The following is an 18821-nucleotide window of genomic DNA, read 5'->3' on the forward strand; positions in this document are numbered from 1 at the left end:
CTCACCTGCTCGTCTCACTCTCCCTTTGCCCGCATATGCTTACAAGCCTGAGCCCCAGTGAACCTTCTGCTACTGGGAGTTGTGGCGTGGGTAGGGCTGAAGGTCAGCTGATCCACTGAAGGGAAGACGGCCACAGTGAGTGACAGAAGCTCCCCTATTCCCAACAGCTTTCTAGCCACCTTTGCCACCCACTGAGGCTATGAAAGATGATTGCCAATAGAACCTCAGATACCCTTCCTTCCACATTCCTGAAAATGAATCTTAAAGAACCTAAGAACGAGCAGGAGTTGTTAAATTATTGTCTTTATTAACTAGCAATGATGAGTGCATGGTGATTGAAATGGACATAGAGCCTGCTAGCTAAGGCCATAAAAATCCCAAAGGAAAACACCAACTAGGAAAGAAAGCTAATGAGCAGTATTTCATTAAAATATTGTTCTAATGTTGCCTTAGAAGAAAGTAACAGCATGGAAACTCTGGACCTTCTTCAGAAAACATAGTGCAGAATCATGACCCATGTGGGCTCAGCCCCAAGGCATGCTGGGACCTCAAAGGGGAGCAGACAGAGTAAGGAGTGAACCTGGAACAGGGTGACCTGGGGGTAAAGACAGATTCTAGGGCTTTTCTCTTCAGGTAGCGTAGCGTTGCCTGATTGTTTCAGCAATTTTAAAGTTATACTCTCTCAATCTGTGAAAGCTGCCATTTGTGTGAGAAGAACTCTGGGCCATGTATTAGTCTGCGTAATCCATACAAGTAGAGAAGAGATTGTATTCTCTCCATTTTACACAGTAAGGGCAGAGTTGAGGATCAAACTTCAGTGCACAGAACTCCACTCTGGGGACTTCCCTGGTGGCACAGTGATTAAGAATCCGCCTGCCAGTGCAGGGGACATGGGTTTGAGCCCTGGTCCAGGAAGATCCCACATGCCGCGGAGTAACTAAGCCCGTGTGCAGCAACTACTGAGCCTGTGCTCTAGAGCCCGCGAGTCACAACTACTGAGCCCGCATACCACAACTACTGAAGCCTGCACACCTAGAGCCCGTGCTCTGCAACAAGAGAAGCCACAGCAATGGGAAGCCCGTGCACCGCAATGAAGAGTAGCCCCTGCTCGCCGGAACTACAGAAAGCCGCGCGCAGCAACAAAGACCCAACGCAGCCAAAAAAAAAAAAGAACTCCACTCTGCTCACAATGAAACTCCACTCTCTGGAAGAGTGCCTATGATCTTGCCTTCTGGTTTAGTATTAGATCTATTTTGACAAGAGCAGATATAGACGAAGGTTGGTCTACTGAGGAGGGAGCTGCCTAGTTCCAAATTTTACATCTTGATTGATTACCCAGAGAAGATTCAGAAAATGCTAGAAGTAACTTTCTTTTCAATCTCAAGGTTGTTTTACATGGAAAATGAATTATCCTGCCTTTTCAGAGCACACAGAGGAAAAACTCATAAATGATGTGTCTGCTTTTCTTTCATGGTCATAATTCTTGTTTTAATTTTGAGCTCTTTTTTAACACATGTTAATATGGTATAATATAAACAAATGCTTTTGTGCTGTCATCTGTTACCAGCTATGCTTTTAATTGTGTGACTGGTCCTGAAAAATATAAGGCCAAATTGGATACTAATGACAGGAAGCTGAACCCTTTTATCCGCAAATGCAAACATTTAAAAAAATTACTCTTCATCTCTGAACCTTTGCATCTTTAAACTTCTGATTTTAAACATTTTGCTGTTTCTTTTAAGTCCTGATTAGGCACAATGGCATTCTGAGTTCTGTGGTTGTATTCAGTGAATATTTTTACTGTTTTCTACTTCACTATCTCCTATTCTCAGAAAGTTCTTTAAATAATGGGCAGTTCAGCTTTTTACCAATGATTTCTGTCCGACTCTGATCAAAGCGAAGCTCTTGTTTACTGTTTGTATTATAACATACAGATTTGCAGAGAGGGCAAAGTAAGAGGAAGCAAGGCATACAATGTAATGGGAAATGAAAACAGACCAGGGAGTAAAACACTACAGCCTTAATAACAACAACAGGCATACTGGAAATTTATATTATAAATGAGAATACCAAATGGATATGATATCTGAAAAACTTGAAATATATAAATATTGTCTTATTGTTGTTTCTGGTTCTCCATTCCTCCTTGATCTTTAGTGAATGCCAACACTGGGAATGGGAAGGAGCCTGAATTTATTGATCAAGTGCCAGGTACTGTACTGGGCATGTTACTTCCTATATTTTGTCTATTTTCATGATTACTTCAAGAGCCAGGTATTTTTATTATCATTTTCCAGATATAAAAACATATTCAGAGATATTAAGTGACTTATTATAATCACACAATTAGGAATTGAAAAAACTATTTTCTCAAGTAAGTTTAATACAGAAACCTATGCTCTTTCGCCTATCTCTCTTTGCTTCTTTCAGGAGAGAAATGGGCCAAGATGAGGCCAAGGATGAAAATATGCATATTCATAGTAATGAATGTATTGGCTCCCTGAATTACTACATTAATACTGTTACTATTGTAATCTTATTATATTATACATTATACAGAGTATGATATATAAATTACATAAATTATAATAATTTTGTTGCTTATTAATAGGTAAATATTTATTATCAGGTGCTTATTTGAGTGTCAGGGGTCAATCAGGCATGGGTCCTATTGTTAATGAAATGTCTCTAGCTCTAAGAGCAATATGGTATTGGTATACATAACTACAATATAAGGTAAAAACATATGCACGGAAAGTCTCTACCTGGGAAAATCAGAGAAGGCTTCTGGGAGAAGGTGACTTTTGGAGATGGGCTTTACAATATGGCTTGGATCTGAACTTATGGAAATGAGGGAGAGGGCATTCCAGGCAAAGGGAATGGCTTAACAAATAGAAAAGAAAACCACACTTCAGTGGGTGTCTAAGCCTATTCAGGCTGCTGTAGCAAAATATCACAGACTGGGTAGTTTAAACAACAGACATTTTTCACAGTTCTGGAGGCTGGGAAGTCCAGGATCCAGGTGCTAGCAGATTCTGATCTTGGTGAGGGTCCTGGCTTGTAGACAGCCACCTTCTCACTGTGTGCTCACAGAGCACAGTGCAAGCGAGCAGAGACAGAAAACTCTGGTATCTCTTCTCCTTCATATAAGGACACTGATCCCATCGCACGAGCAACACCCTCATGACCTAATCTAAACCTAATCACTTCCCAAAGGCCCCGCCTCCAAATACCATCATATTGGGAATTGGGGTTTTAACATACGAATTTGGGGAGGACACAAACACGCAGTCCATAACAGTGGGTATCCACTGGGTACCAGGAACTCTGCATATGTCATTTCATCTAACTCTTAAAGAAGTCTCTTGGGTGGTATTGTCTGTTCCATAAGCACATAAAACACAACATTTTCAAGCTGAACTCAACACTTCTTCTCCCTCCGCCCATCCAGCTCCCTCATTTCCTGCATGTAAATGACATCGCTGTCCATTCTGTTCCCTATGCCTGGCTCCTGCTCGTAACCCTTGACTCGTCCCCCTCTGCCCCTCAGCCTCATCAAGACCTGTTCATTCCACCCTCTGAACATCTCTGGAATCCACCCCCTTTTCTGGACCCTAGCTGCCACTGCCGTGGTCCAGGCTATCACCATCTCCCAGGCACCATCGCACCCGCCTTCCACCAGTTGATCTCGCTGCTTCCAGTCTTCCCTCTACCCACCCCTCGAATCCTCATTCGGTCCATTCTCCACATTGCATCCAGACGGATCACTGTGAAATGCATATTTGGTCACATTCTTCCCCTGATGATAACCCTGTGAATGTTCTTCATTTTCCTTAGACGACAGGATTCCTGAACAAAGCTTAAAGGGCCTTCACGAGCTAGCCTCTGCTTCCTGCCTCAGCTTCATCTTGGAACGCTCTTCCATCCTACGCATCCATCCTCCAGTCGCTCCAAATGTCTTTCAGTTCCCTCTTCTGCGCCTCCTTTTTGACTGCCCCCCCCCACTTAACTGCACCGAGGTTGAGTTCCCACCTCCCATTCCTGCCACAGGGTGGGCTCTGGAATAGAAAGGACCATGTCTGTTTGCTCACCAATAAATGTATTTCAAGTGGATACAGTGATTTTTAAAAACTGAGGCTCATGGGAATTCCCTGGCAGTCTAGTGGTTAGGACTTGGCGCTTCCACTGCTGGGGCCCGGGTTCAATCCCTGGTTGGGGAACTACGATCCCACAAGCAGCGCAGCGTGGCCAAACAAACAACAAGAACAGAAAAAACTGAGGTTCAGTTACTTTCTCAAATTCAAATAGCTGGCTAGTGGTAGAGTTGGGGATCTGAAAAATATCTCTGTATCTAAATCTAATGCTTTTCTTATAGCAACAAGGTATCTCTCATAGATGGGTGAGTGTGAGGCACTCAGTAATTCATTTCGGCTGGATCACAGCATGCACACAAGAGACAAAATGGGAAAAGAAGGCTTTAATCATAGTGCATAGGCTTTCATCGTGGCCTTGTGCCCTAGGTTAAGGAATTAGGATTTTATTCTACAGACAATGGGGAATCATAGATGGGCACAGAATTGGCAAGAGCAGAGTATTTAGGTTTTCTTATGCCTTACAAAAGTGAAAGTGAGGGCAGAGGAACACAAGAAGAATTGGGGGCCTTTTGCCACAGTCTTCATGCATAAAATAATAGTATCTACTTCCTATGAGTTTTGTGAAAATGAAAATAAATAATGCATGTAGAAATGCTGTGTAGCCATAAACCTCTTTATAAATGTCATTATGGTCTTTTTTTTCTCTTAATGTTTGTTCAAGGGCTGTTCAGCTTTGTAGCTACTTCTAGAAGACTCCGAGTGAACCCTTTGAGGAGCCATTCTCTAAAGGTGGTGTTGAGACCATAAATGAAGTTCTCAAGCTACTGGGAAGTTACAGACCTGCACCCAGAGGCAAGAGAGGCCACTGACCAGAGCAGCTGGAAATTTCCCAGGTGATAAACTGGGGTAGGGGACAGGAAAGGTAGAAGGTACTGCTGCTGATGGGAGATCCCCACTAGGAACAGCTGCCAACACACTGCCAGCAACTCCTTTGAGGAAGAGCAGCTGGAAACCAGCATGGGAGCAGCATGGAACATTGTGAAGAGGGGACCTGATTGCTTGAAGGCTTCTGGCCTATGCTGTTTCCCCAGTCTGATTTACCATGAAGAGAGAGGGGGAATGTACTAAGCTCATTACTAAGCGGGCAACTGGAAATAAGTGTTTTGATGTGAATGATAATATAACTATTAAAATAATAATTATTATCACATTGATTGAAGAGAGTAAAAGACCAAATTCAAGGCCCAGAAAGTCTGTTTACAAAACTGCACCTGGAAAGAGGACTGCCTGTAAGAACAGCTTCTCTGGCTCAGGGAGTTGAGAGTTTGGCTGGTGGTTGTGAGAGTGAACTTGGGACTTGGCCTTCTGAGGAAGCCCACTGAAAGGATTGCTTTTATGCATTCCTCTTTGGATCCACTGTTTGGAAAAAGCAATAGTAGAATGGCCCAGGTAGAAGTTGTTCTAGAGGCCCTGGTGGACTGGATCAAGCCCTGGACTTGAGAGAAAGACTTGCAGGATTTCTGTAACCTTGACTTGTTTCCTATTGGCATTAACTGCATGCCAGTTTAGAGAAGCCAGCTTTCAGGAACAGATCAGTCTGCTCCTACTGCATTCCCTAGCACAAGAACACATTCTGCAAATACCTGGTGAACTAGCCGGAATCCCCTACACTGCTTCCCCGATGACTCAACTCTGGACTGTAGGTCTCCCTGGCACAATATTAAGCAGGTGAGGTAGGAAGGCACTGGAGTACAAGTCAAATATTCTGAGTTCTATTCCCAGCTCTTTTAAGAATAAACTGACACGAATGATGTCTACAACCAACTGATTTTCCGGAAGGTACCCAGGGATTTTTTTTTAGCATCTTGGAAATGAATATGACTCATCGTCTAGTCTAACAGGTCCTCAGTAAAAGCTCAATATATAATTGTGACCAAAACTTTTAAACATAATTTTTCAAAGAATTAAGTTTAAACACATTGTCTAGGAGGAAATGTTGTACAGATGTCACAGGCAAGATTTCCCTGTGCTACTTATTGAAAGAAGATATAAATGGAGCTGATTCAAAATTACCCCCATTAGAGGTAATCCCAAACCAACATGGGCTTACATGATTACTTCTTTCAGTCAAATTGAACTTCTTTGCAAATACGACTGAGAAAACTGCCCTTTAATTTGGATCTAGTTTAAATTATTTAATGAATCCCCTTTCTCAGTTAGTTGGACATTAGGTTTAAGAATAAATAAAAGTGCCTCATGTGCCCCATAATAGCTAAACAGTGTCTGTGGCAAAAGCAGCAAAACCAGCCGACATTCATGAAGAGATGGACCAGTGGTCTGGTCTCAACCTCAGGTCTGGGAAAACCATTAAGCAAACAACTTGAGTTTCATTTTTAATTTGATACACTGTGTTTAATGCAAAATGTATGGGCATTTTGAGAGGTGATTTGCTCAATTATGGGGAATGGCTGTAATCCCGGTGGGTTTATTTTGCAGGCTTGGGAGGCTGCTGTTATTCCCTGGTGGGTGTCTAAGGGAGTAGGCAGGAGAATGCAGAGAATCCACGCAAATGAAGCCTTATGAAGCAGCTCTTTGATTAGGTTAGAACAGGCTTCTTTATCCCTGAGGGAGGCGGGGAGTTGGGCTGTGGGTGAAGTGCCAAATCAGTCCTTGCCTGCTTTGTGACTCTGGGGTCACAGCAGGCATCCAGGAGACAGGAGTTTAAAAAAAAAAAACCCTGGCTGGAGGTGGTAAAGTTATGGAAATGCTCCCCTGAGGAAGGGGGAAGGGCACAGGTGTTCTGAGGGAAACCCACCTCTTAACGCTCACCTGGCCGCTTCTCACATTCTCCTCCTTCATTCAGCAAACAGTTCTTGCGTGCCTACTATGTGCCGAGCATGTGGCTAAGACAAAGTCTCTGACTTGGAAAAACTCAGTTTTGGTAGGTATGATTCCCATCCAGATAATTAGGGCACAAAATAAAAATTGTGATGCTTAAGATATGGTGAGAATTCAGTGAGAACGTGAAGGACAGTGTGACGAAATAATCGGGAACATCAACTTAACTCATTGCAGCAAACACATACTGCATGCTTGTGCTGTACCATGCTCTGTGCTAGGTCCCAGTGAAGGGCGAGACAGGAGTGGTCTTGCCTGCATGCAGTTTCCAGTCTAGTGGGCCAGGAAGGGTTTTGAGAGATGAGTTGGGTCTCATTGGGTGAAGAAGAAAGAAGAAGAGGAAAGGAAAGGAAATGAGCACAGACACAGAAACCTGGAAAAGCATGCAGTACTGAGATAATCAGAAGAATGTGTGTGTGTCAGGGGGTGAGGGAAGAACAGATAGATATTAGTGAGAAAGTTTCCAGAAACGAGGCAGGAAAAGTCAGGATGTTTGAAGCCATCTTTGAAGGCTTTTGCATGACATGCCATTGAGTTTTTAGCCGGTAGGAACTGGAAGTCAAAGATTTAAACAGGAAAACTGGAGCATGTCCACATTCTAGAACAAGTCCTCTAGCAGTCAGAGAGAAAGGAGGAAGAATCTAACATAAGGCTGCTGTAGCCAGTGGAGGAGAAAGGCCAGGGAGGTGGGTATTGTCTGCCCCAGAGAGGTCAAGAAGGACAATAATTGAATACAGGCCACTGGATGTAGCTATTAGGAGGTCAGTGAGGACCTTCCAGAACGGTGCTCTGGGTGCAACTGGATGGCCCTGGTTTAAAGAGTAACTTACAGGAGAGCAAAGCAGAGGCTCTAATTGTCCGGAGCACAGTCACTTTTTAGTGGTTGTTCAGTCCAGCGAACGTGGTTTGCTTTGTAAGGAAGACATCCCAAGGATAAAGGAATCCCAATGGGCTCCAGCGACTGTAATGGTTCCTGAGAGTTGTATTTGATGTGCAGTTGTGTTGGTGTTTAACTGTGAGGACCCAGGCTGACTCCAAGGCAGCCTTTATTCAGCTCAGCTTGGGTTGCCAGCTCTCTTGAATTTGCAGGGAGTATCCCGACTTCAGAGTTCTCAGGATGCCATTTGCAAATCATTCCTGTGTCCTCAGTTACATTTCGCATCCTCTGAGGATGAAGTGGGGAACACCTTCCCTGAGTTCTAACGGGTCAGGGAGGAGTTCTGAAGTGTTGCACCAAATCCCTGAAAATCCACTGGAAAGTCTGTAAAGGTGGAGTTACACTCCAGGGACCCTATCCTGTAATTGCCAGTTCTGTTTCCCCACCCAGTGACAGAGCCAGCCTGTTTTTCTGACACTGTGACCCAGCTAGCTCTTTGCCATAATCAATGTTTCCATTCTTTTCCAAAATAAACATGTTGACGGTCATTTGCAAACAGAGGAATGAAAGTTTTCCATCCCTAGGTGCCGTGCATGTATTTTTGAAAACGAAGAATTTAGCAAAGGCTTTTAATCTAATCTCTGGCTACTTTGTAATGTGTCTGGGGCACTAGACCTTAGAAGGCAATTTTTTTTTTCTTTTAGATTCAGTTAAATTCTACACCCCACCCCCTCCCCCTTCTAGCTTTGTTCAGAATTATCAAGCAGAATAGTTTGAAGAGAATAGGACCTTATTGTATCACATTTCAGGAATGAGCCATGAGGAAACAGGAGCCAAGCCTGGAAATGAGAACGTCCTTGTAAATGACCAACAGAAAATAGGAGTTAAAATACACAACTGTTGTCGTGCCAGAAAATTGTCTGCCCTCTCTGAACTAACTGGGAGTGCTGGTTTGCATTTATACCAGGTTTTAAAAATAATAAATGCCATTCTCCCTGCTCAAATTAAATATAATTTCATAACTGCTTTGAAGATAACCCTGCCTTTTTTTTATCCATAGAAATGAAGAGCTTAATACCCCTGAAAATCCCAGATATCGTACCTGTTTAATATAAACAGAGTTTGTTTAGTCTGCATGATTAGTAATTTTATTTCAGAAAGAAATGACTGATTAAGAGTTAGGCAGATGTCATGATCAAAGCTTACTTCTTGTTCACCGGGGGTGTCAGAAACAGCCAAGCTGTTGATGTATCCACTGGGCTAAATTAGTACCATTATCACTTCAGTAAGCCTAGATATTATTGTGTTCTCTGCTAAAGAAACCAATTATAGTATCTGCTGGATGGTATATTAAATGACACCATTTAATTAAAGCCTAATCTCTCTCTGAATGAACAATATTTTAAATTATTCTACATTATTTCATCCAATTACTGCAAACCTCTGTCCATTTTTAAACACAGAAAAAAGTCATTTGGCACCCTGACTGCCAGGAAGAATAATTGCTGTTCTGTGCTGTGTCTGGTGCTCGTGCCCAGTAACAGTCAATCCAGGACACACATCAGTTCAGGAGCTCTTTTAGTTTTAAAATATTTCAGATTTGTTTCTCAAGCCTCTAGGCAGCAGAGAGCCCTATTCTATGATTGCCAGTGGTTCCCTCCGAGGACTGGGGGGATAATGGAGACCTCGAAAAAGAATATGTTCAGAGGAATAAAGCCATTAAAGAAATACAATTCCCATGCCGGGAGCAGAGCTATGTAACTGACAGGATAGCAGTTCTTTTTGAATGACTATCTCATAAGGGAATGCAAGAATTAAAATGGACTCGACAGTGAACTCAAGAGATAACCTCTAATAAAAAGAAACATCCACTTGTTACAAGGAGAGGTGAGTTAAAAAGAGGTAACTGTTTTAGAAAAGATGGGGATGAACCAAATGTGAATGGACTTTCATTCCTTAGAGTCATTAACTATGGGGAAATGTTGGCACACGTTTGGGTAGCAGAGAGCAAGAGCCACTAGCCAAATGTGAACAATATGCTGCTTCTGTAGCTGTATAATGTCAAGAAATATGGTGTGTGGATACTGTGTGTTTATCAGTCTGTTGGGCCATAAGTAAGATCCTAGGGGAGGAGAATAGAAGTAATGCACCCCACATACTGTAGTAATGTACTCCCAAACCTAGACTGTGGATGGGAAAGCTGGAACTCAACCCTAGGACCTAGCACCAGGCCTTGCTCACAGTAAATCCTCTGCAAATTTAATTCCCCGAGGTCATAATCCTAACGTGTGAAATTAAAGCCAAGCCGATCCATGTCTTTTAGCCACTCCTTGGCAAGTGTGGCCTAAGTCCAGATTTTGACCTGAGGAATGGTGGTGGTCAATGGCAGTGATAAAGATGACCAGAGTTCAGTTCAGGTTTTCTCCACATGTGAACCACCTTGGTCTATTTTGTTTCCCTTGCTATTACTTTTTTTAAAGACTGTTTATTTAGAGCAATTATAAGTTCACAGTAAAATAGAGAGGAAGGTACAGAGATTTCCCATATACTCCCTGTCCCCAAACATTCATAGCCTCCCCTATTATCAGCGTCCCTCAGCGTCATAGTACATTTGTTACAACTGATGAACCTATATTAACACATCATTATCACTCAAAGTCCGTAGTTTACTTCAAGGTTCACTCTTGGTGTTGTACATTATGTGTGTTTGGACAAATGTATAATGACATGTATCCATCATTGTAGTATCATAAATGGTGTTTTCACTGCCCTAAAAACCCTCTGTGTTCTGCCTATTGCCTATTCATCTCTCTCCACCCCCAACCCCTGGTAACCACTGATCTTTTTACTTGTCTCCACAGTTTAGCTTTTTCCAGAACGTCATATTTGTAGTTGGAATCGTACAGTATGTAGCCTTTTCAGATTGGCCTATTTCACTTAGTAATATGTATTTAAGATTCCTTCATGTCTTTTCCTTTTCATGGCTTGATAGCTCATTTCATTTTGCTGAATAATATTCCATTGTCTGGGTGTACTACAGTTTACCCATTCTGGTGTTACATTTTTTGAAGATGACTCAATTTTGTGTCATTGTCAACTGTCTACATCTGGGGAACATATGGATATCCGAGGGCTTTGGGTTTATTACTGTTGCTATAAATTGGTCCAATATAACACAGAGATTAAAGGTGTGAGTTTTAGAGTCCCTCATTCATTCACTCATTAACACTGATTCCTAATAATAGTCAAGGTAGAAAAGACATCTGGCCTGGGAAAATTCAAATTCAAATTTGAGTTTGAGTTCCAGCCCACCTTTGCTAACCGTAGAGCATTAAGCATGTTAGTTAACTTTCTTCACCTGTAATGTGAGTTAATGATACACCTCTCATGGGATTTCCGTGAAAATTAAGAGAGTAATTTCAGTACCTACCATATAATAGTTACTCAGTAAATAGTAAATATATCATGATGTTGCTGTACATAAGTAGGGGCCACTTCTAAGGATTATAGTTTGGCTCAGAGGCTGGAGATACCTAAATATAGCAATAACGACTTATCAAAAGCAATGCTTATGAACCAGCAAGAGTTAATGCCAGCTTGTGTGAGACAGTACAGTACACCTTAACCTGTACACACACACACAAACACAAACATACATACAAATATAATTTTTTTAGTGAAAGCATACTTCCTGTTGAGGATGCTTCATCATTGGAAATGGCAGTAAGAGTGCTCTCTGCACTGTCAGAGTCTCCAGGACCAGGCCTGGAATTATTAGATGTAATCATCAGGTTGAGTTGCTTATACAAAGCCAGTTATTTGCCATCTGCCACTTGGAGAGGTGTCCTTACGCCCTGCTTGGATGCCAGCCCATTGCAATGCAGCAGGGGAAACGTTTCTGCCCAAATAACTCATCTTGGTTTCAAATTCTAATGTGAGAAAGGACTGTCAAGTAGATGCTCTGTCTTGGATAAAGGGGACAATGGGTGTTCATGGTCCTTCTTATGGGCAGAAGCATTGGATAAGACATATATTTCAAGGATTTTAAGTTAGATAGCTGGAGAATAAAATATTTAGAAAACTTAAAGTCGGTTCAAAGATAAATTCGGTAGAAGCTTGGCCAGGTGGGAGAAGAAAGTCTTTTTGACATGTTTCCACCCTGAGGCAGGGGTAGTCAGCAATGGGGAGCGTGTGGGTGTTGGAAATTATCAAACGACATTAACCTAATATGTGAAATATGTCGTGCACAAGTCATATTTACTGTGGTCTAGCTGAAATAAACATGGGTGTCAACATGTAGAGCTCTGGGCATGCTCCGTGGAGAGACCGAGGTGCACTTGGGGCCAGGTAGCTGATGGTACAAAATCATTTCCAGGCAGTGGTGTAACTCAGAATGACTGATCAGGAAACTGCATGTCCTTATAGGATGTGCAAGAGAAGAGAGCCAACTGTGGACTCTATGCCCATAGTGCTGCTTTTGCTATTGTTTAACTCCAGTGTATGAGTGAGGAGACTGAGGCCAAGGTCACTCGGGCAGCAGATGGAGAAGCCGAAAGGTCTGGGTTTCTTCTCTGACTCTCTATTGTTTTGACAGGTAAGTGGCATTAATCTCATCTCATCTGCTCCTACTTCCAGGAAGTTGATTCCCTAACTGCTGTCTTCTCTCCCCTGACTCTGAACCAAACTTCCAATGGCCCTTTGAAGACTCCCACCTGCGTGTCTCTCCAGCGTCATGAACGTGGCACGTCTGAAACAGCTTATTTCCTGCTCCACTCTCCATCCTGCCCCTCACTCCCAGTCAGCGTTCCTTCCTCCCACATTCTTACTTCTAATGGCACCTTTCCGCAGTCTTCCAGCCGCAAATCTTCATGGACAATTTTCTTCCTTAACTCATTCTTCTCTGCCTTCCTCAACCAGTGTATTTCCGTACACATTTTCTTTTCATTTCCACAAATACCTCAGATCTAGGGTTTGTAACCTCATTCTATACAAATACTATTACAGTAGAGTCTAAACTGGCCCCCACCTTCCCGTCTTTTCCTACTCTGACTCATCCATACGTATTGCTGAATAATTCTTCCTAAACCACTGCTTTGAATCTATCACTATCCTGGTTAAAAACCTTCAGTGGCTCCCTAGGGCCCCTGGATCTTAGCGTGGGAGTTTATATTTATCCTTATTGACTTTCATCTGGCTAGATTTGACCATCATTTAAGTCTGCCTGGAACTATTCATATTATTGATCTCCCCCTTTATGAACTTGTGCTGCTTATGAACCTACGTAAGCAGAATAGTTCTGGGGTTTTTTTACCCAGCTAGATTATCAACTCCTTGAGGATAAAGGTCTAGTCTTAGAGATGTCTTATTTTCCCCACAGAATTCAGAGTGTTTCATACATACTTACTGACCCATTAGTTATTCAGTTAAGGGATGTGGATGCAACAGCAAGGAAATGTGGCAAAGGGATGAGGCAACTTGGATGGTGAAATTCAGAGGTTTTCATAAAACCCAGAAGACAAGAAGGAGTCAGCAAGGAGACATTTTAGAGGTTGGAGTTGAATAGATTCACAGTGGGCATTGGTTGTTTTTGGCACATGATAGCCATCCTTCCTTCTGTTGGCAATAGCACTGCTCCCACCTACCCCACCCGCCCCCCTAGATATTCTCAATCAGAAGTCGGCCTGTGGTCCAAGCCAATGAATGAGCATATTTCCTGCCCTGTTGCTATGATTGGTTCAGATATGAGCATGTCTCACCCTTATTTGTGCCAATAACAGTCAATCCCAGGACTAAATACCTCTTGGAGGGGATCTTTTTCTCCTGTGTTCCTAAGATAGGAGTGAGATGGAGAGCTGCTGGCAGCCTTCTTGCCACCAGGAGGGCAGGCCTTTCTGAGATGAAGGCAGCAGAGAAAGACATGGAGCTGAGGGGTGCAGAGAAACGTGGTCCTAATGGTATCACTTGGCCCCTAGACCCAGCCACAATTGAAGGTAATCTAGATGGGGATTTTAATTTCCATTTTCCAAGCCAATATATCCCCCGTTTCTGTTTAACCCAGCTCATGTTTGATGTTTCATTACTTGTAACTGAAAGAGATTTAAGGAACTCAGTATCAAGTCCATCGATTTTTAGAAAACAAACAAACAAACCTGATTGAACTGCCAGGGCCCCATCTCTTTGGATTTCCAGTTTCCACATCTTGACATTTTAGGTGTTTGGGTTTGAATTCAAGATTCCTTGACTAAAACCCTCCCCCTCAAATACTCATTTATTTCAACCCCTTTATATAACAGATGAGGGAGCTCAAGTTCAGAAACATTAAGTGACTTTCTCAAGATCACACAACTAGCTAGAAGCAGAGCTAGGGCTGAAACCAGGGTCTCAGAATTCTTAGTCTCATGCTATTCTTAAAAACATAAAAGGTAAGACAAACAAAAGTGATAATGATGGCCAACATTTTATTGCATGCCTTGTTGTTCATTGTGCTAAGAGCTTCACATGTATTTACATATTTAAGTCTCCACAAGGCCATATGAAGTGAGTGCTATCACCATCTCCATGTTAAAGGATTTGAGACCTGGAGAGGTTAAGTCAACCTCTGGTTACATAACTAGTAAGGGACAGAGGTCAATTCTTCCCCAAGGCAACTTGGTCAAGAACTCTTGAAGCATATTTGAGAAGAGAGAGGTAGAAGCATGTGAAAAGCAGTTGCCCTGCCCCATATCCCCCAGCCAACCTGAATCTACCTGCAGCTGCCGGGGAAGGCAGTTTCCTGCACACCAGCTGCTTTCCCCCTCAAGCCCCTGCAGCTCACTTCTCTGCTGGAGGACTTTCTCCTGCTCGTTGCCCACCCTCCATGAGTACACTGGTGTCAACAGGAAGTGAAGAGGAGCTCATGTCCCTGGGCCACCCTCTACCAGTGGGGAATGGGAGTTGGTGGATAATGCCCAGTGGGATGATTGTGAGGTGTGTTCCACATGGTTCCTCAGAGGGTCCCCAGGTTCCTCAGGTGCCCTCAGTAGTAACCTCCTCATTGATGCATGAGTTACTGGCTTTCTCCCTCCCTTATGTTCCCGCTGCTTCAAGTCTGCTCCCAAGGATTATCACCAAGAAAACTGCTTGTACTCAAGTTTTTGTCTCAGGACCTCTTTTGGGAGGAATCCAAACTAAGACGCTAGTTTAGAGGGACATATTTAGAGCCCTTGAACATTCTGTCTAGAAAGGGAGCACTATAGGAATTCTGCCTTGACTCTCCTAGAGGGAAGAGGACAAAAATGTGAAAAGAGATGTTTATAAAGGTGAATGTTTTCAATGTAAGAGCTGCAAGTGAAGTTAAAAAAGAAGCCTTTAAATGTCATTTGCCACACCTTGAGAGCAGCGCCTGTTGGCCCTTAGACCTATCTCTAGAGGGTTAAGGTAGATGGGTGTACCCTAAAGCCTCTGGATGAAAGGAGGAGGGGTCAGAAAACACAAAAGGAGGATTCCTTCTTTGTCTTGCAGTGTGATTCAGTCCTTCCCTCATTTTGTGCGTTCACCTCACTCAGAGATAAGGTGACGCTTCTTGTTTCACAATATTTCAAAAGGCTCTTGCGATGGAAGGTAACACAGCACCTTTTTGTATTCCCAAGGAGCTGACTTTCTGAAGCTTTAATCCTTAAGCGTTGGTTCTACTAAGTTTCCCCAAGGAACTGGTTTAATCAATTTTTATATTCACAGGCCAGATACAAGATTTTGGTGCCTTCCTATATGCTTTAAAGGCATAGTCCCCACTATTTTGGGATTTAGACATTCCATTTTATTTAGTTTGATTTTATTGAATGCCTCTTCTAACTAAAAGTGATGGATAGCATACATTTGTTTCTTAAAAAAATAAATACCTTCAGGTTAATTTGCTTAGACATTTTTGGAGAAAATATTCTATGTCTCTCGAGATATCTTGAGATAATATTAGACATCCCTCTGTGTATCTCAATTAGGTTTGAGGGTGGATACTCTAGGATGGATACATCTCTATTTTATGGAGATGTTGGGAGGACTAAATGAGATGAAGTAATTAGCACAATTCTTCATATGTGGTGAGTGGCCAATAAATGTGATGATGATAACGATGATGATGATAATGAATCAATAGTGTTTTCATGTAAAGCAAAAATTTTCTTCCCTGGATTCCTAAAACAATTCTTATTTAATGTCTATGTAAAATTATCTATGAGGAAATCATTGGTCTCTGGAATTTTCTGTTTTGTTTCCTATTGTGTTCTTGTGGTTGAATTATGTTAAACTTGATTTCAGTTTCTCTTGAAACCTTGGTTGCTGGGAGTTTACCCAGTGGCTGAACATGATAGTAACAACTGCTATAAGAATATCCCTACAGACTATCAGGCAGCAAGATCTCTTAATAAATCTTGAGCCTGGTCTGAAGTTTAATGACTTTGAAGGCAGCCATAGTTGGCCAGTCAACCAAAGACACATCAACTTTATTAATAAGATTTTGTGGAGTCCTTATCTATTTATGCATCAGTGGGCATCCTAGCAACAGAACCCTTCTCTGTACTGCCCATGAACATTTTCAGTTTCTGGTTTCTGCGATACTTTCCGAGTACAGATGGATTTGTGTCCTCAACTGCAGGCGACCTAAGTGATTTTCATCACTTAAGGCTGAAATGCCTTTCCTTATGAAAAAAAATCACTTATTAAATATACTTGACTTTAGACACCTTATGTGTTTTCTTGGGAGAAACTGTGAAGTCATTAAGACAGCTTAATGTGTATCCTAAATTCACCAAATCTGTAGCACAAATCCCAGCAACCTAGATGTCAGTGTGCCCTGCATACCCGTGAAAGCTACCTCTGATTCAGAACAGGAGGTGTGAAGAAGGTGCAGGAGCCTGGGTACTTCCAATAGCGATGTACGCAAAGCCATTCCCTTAGCCTGACACAGCTTTGCCCCGCCCCCCCACCCATCAGCCTGTGAGCCCCCTTCACTCGGCTCAGGTGCTCTAACTAGAGACCCAGCAATAGGTAAATATAGACCTCTGAGTTGTTTCCAAAATCTCAGTTATTTACCTGGGTCAAGAGAGTAATTTGGTGTTTGGGGAAATAATTTTCTCAGCAGGCTTATGCAGGTACAAACCAAGAAGGTGCAGAGATTGGTTAAAACCATGGATTTAGGGTCAGTCAGACACAAGTTAGATTCCTGTTAGGACACTCACTACTTTACGACACTAGACAAGCTACTGAGTCTCTGTGATCCTCAATTTCTCTATTTCTAAAATAAGGTTAATGATGGCAAAGATGATGGTAATTACACCCTGTGTTGAGCGCTCACAATGCCCTGGGGACTGTACTAAGTGCTTCATGTACATCGTTTTGATCATCTTCACAACTCTTTGGGACGTATACCATCACAACAGATAGTGCTCTGTAAGTAGTCGTTACCGTAATGTCCACTACAAGTGCCACCACCCCTGTTACTCCAGAGTAACATTCCCAGTCCCAGACACTGCTGCTAGGATGTGACAAATATTCTTACCTGCTTTCTTGAGGCACCAAAGCCTTTCCCTTTTTGTTCTAATGCTAGATATATCCAAGATGCACTGATATAAGATTTCATTCCATCATTTATTTTTCTGAGAGTTGTGGAGTACATGTAATTTTGTCTTACATTATTTAGGGATGTTGAGCTTCTCTACTCCAGGTTTACTTAATGAAAAGATCTAGATCAAGAATTTTTCTATATAGAATGAGGCTGCTTTAAAACTGAACAAAAATTTTAAAGACATAAACAAAAATAAGAGCATCAATGATAAAAATCATCTTCCCAATAATCCTGTAAAAGTCCCTCTGACTCGGGTATTGAATTTTCTTTAACATTGTCGGGAGACAATGTAATTTAAGTTGTTCTTTAACAGCGGTCCTTTGTGACTCTAGCTCTATTTTACCAGTGATCTGTTCTATTAATGCAGATGCCAGAGGAGCAGCAGTCCTGATCAAGACAAGGCCGTCAGCCTCCAGGAAGGTAAAATTTCTACTGCCGAAGACAATATAATATCCATTTCTACCTCTGGCAGTAATTTATTTGTAGTGTTTGCGTGGCAATTTAACCCATAATGCATTGCTTTCCAAATTACAGTATGCTAAACATCTAGTAAGCTATCTTACACAATTAAACAGGCTGAAGAAACCCCGGAGTGCTCGTTACTGATGTAGAGAAGCATTTTACCACGGGTAGAGTCATGTACTGCATTACACTCTAAACTCCTGAACCCATCCCGAGAAACATCACAGACACAGAATTACTCATCCTTTCCTTAAAGTGGCATTATTTATTTTAGTTGGAAATTGTAATTTTCTACAACCTGAAGTTGCGACTTTTTTTTAATCAGGCACAGTTGCATGTAAGTATATGCAGTGCACAACTGTCTTAATTTCCATAGAGAGGTGAGAAGAAAAGTAAATAACCTAACTTCAGAAACTGCACTGCTTTTGGAATACAGACTCGACTGCAGTATTGCTTGGCTCATATGGGAGCTTTCGGGAAGGGGAGCTCGTTTGCTCACTTTGGGGAGATTTGGCTTTGAGCTGCCATTTGGAAATGTCCCCTGTCGAGGACTGTGAGTCGCAAGCCCACGCGGGAGCCTTTTTCAAGGAGAATCTGGAATTTTCTACTGCATGCACTAAGACTAGGCAGAACCCAGGGAGCAGATTTATACCTGGGATTGGCCAGAGGCAGGGGATTGGCCTGTGTGGCCTTACAAGGTTTCTTCTAGTTTAATGAAGTCTCTACTGAGAGACGGTGACACCACCACTCACTCCAAAAGCCAAGGTTGATACAGAGAGCACTGAAGGGACCCATGGCTGCAGTATTCTCAGCCAGCTCAGTAGAATGGTAATCAGATGATTTGCAAACTTAGTGAAAATCAGAATCACCTGTTGGGCTGTTAAGCACACTG

The sequence above is a fragment of the Balaenoptera acutorostrata genome, chromosome 3, assembly GCF_949987535.1.
Source record: "Balaenoptera acutorostrata chromosome 3, mBalAcu1.1, whole genome shotgun sequence".
Classification (NCBI taxonomy): Eukaryota; Metazoa; Chordata; class Mammalia; order Artiodactyla; family Balaenopteridae; genus Balaenoptera; species Balaenoptera acutorostrata.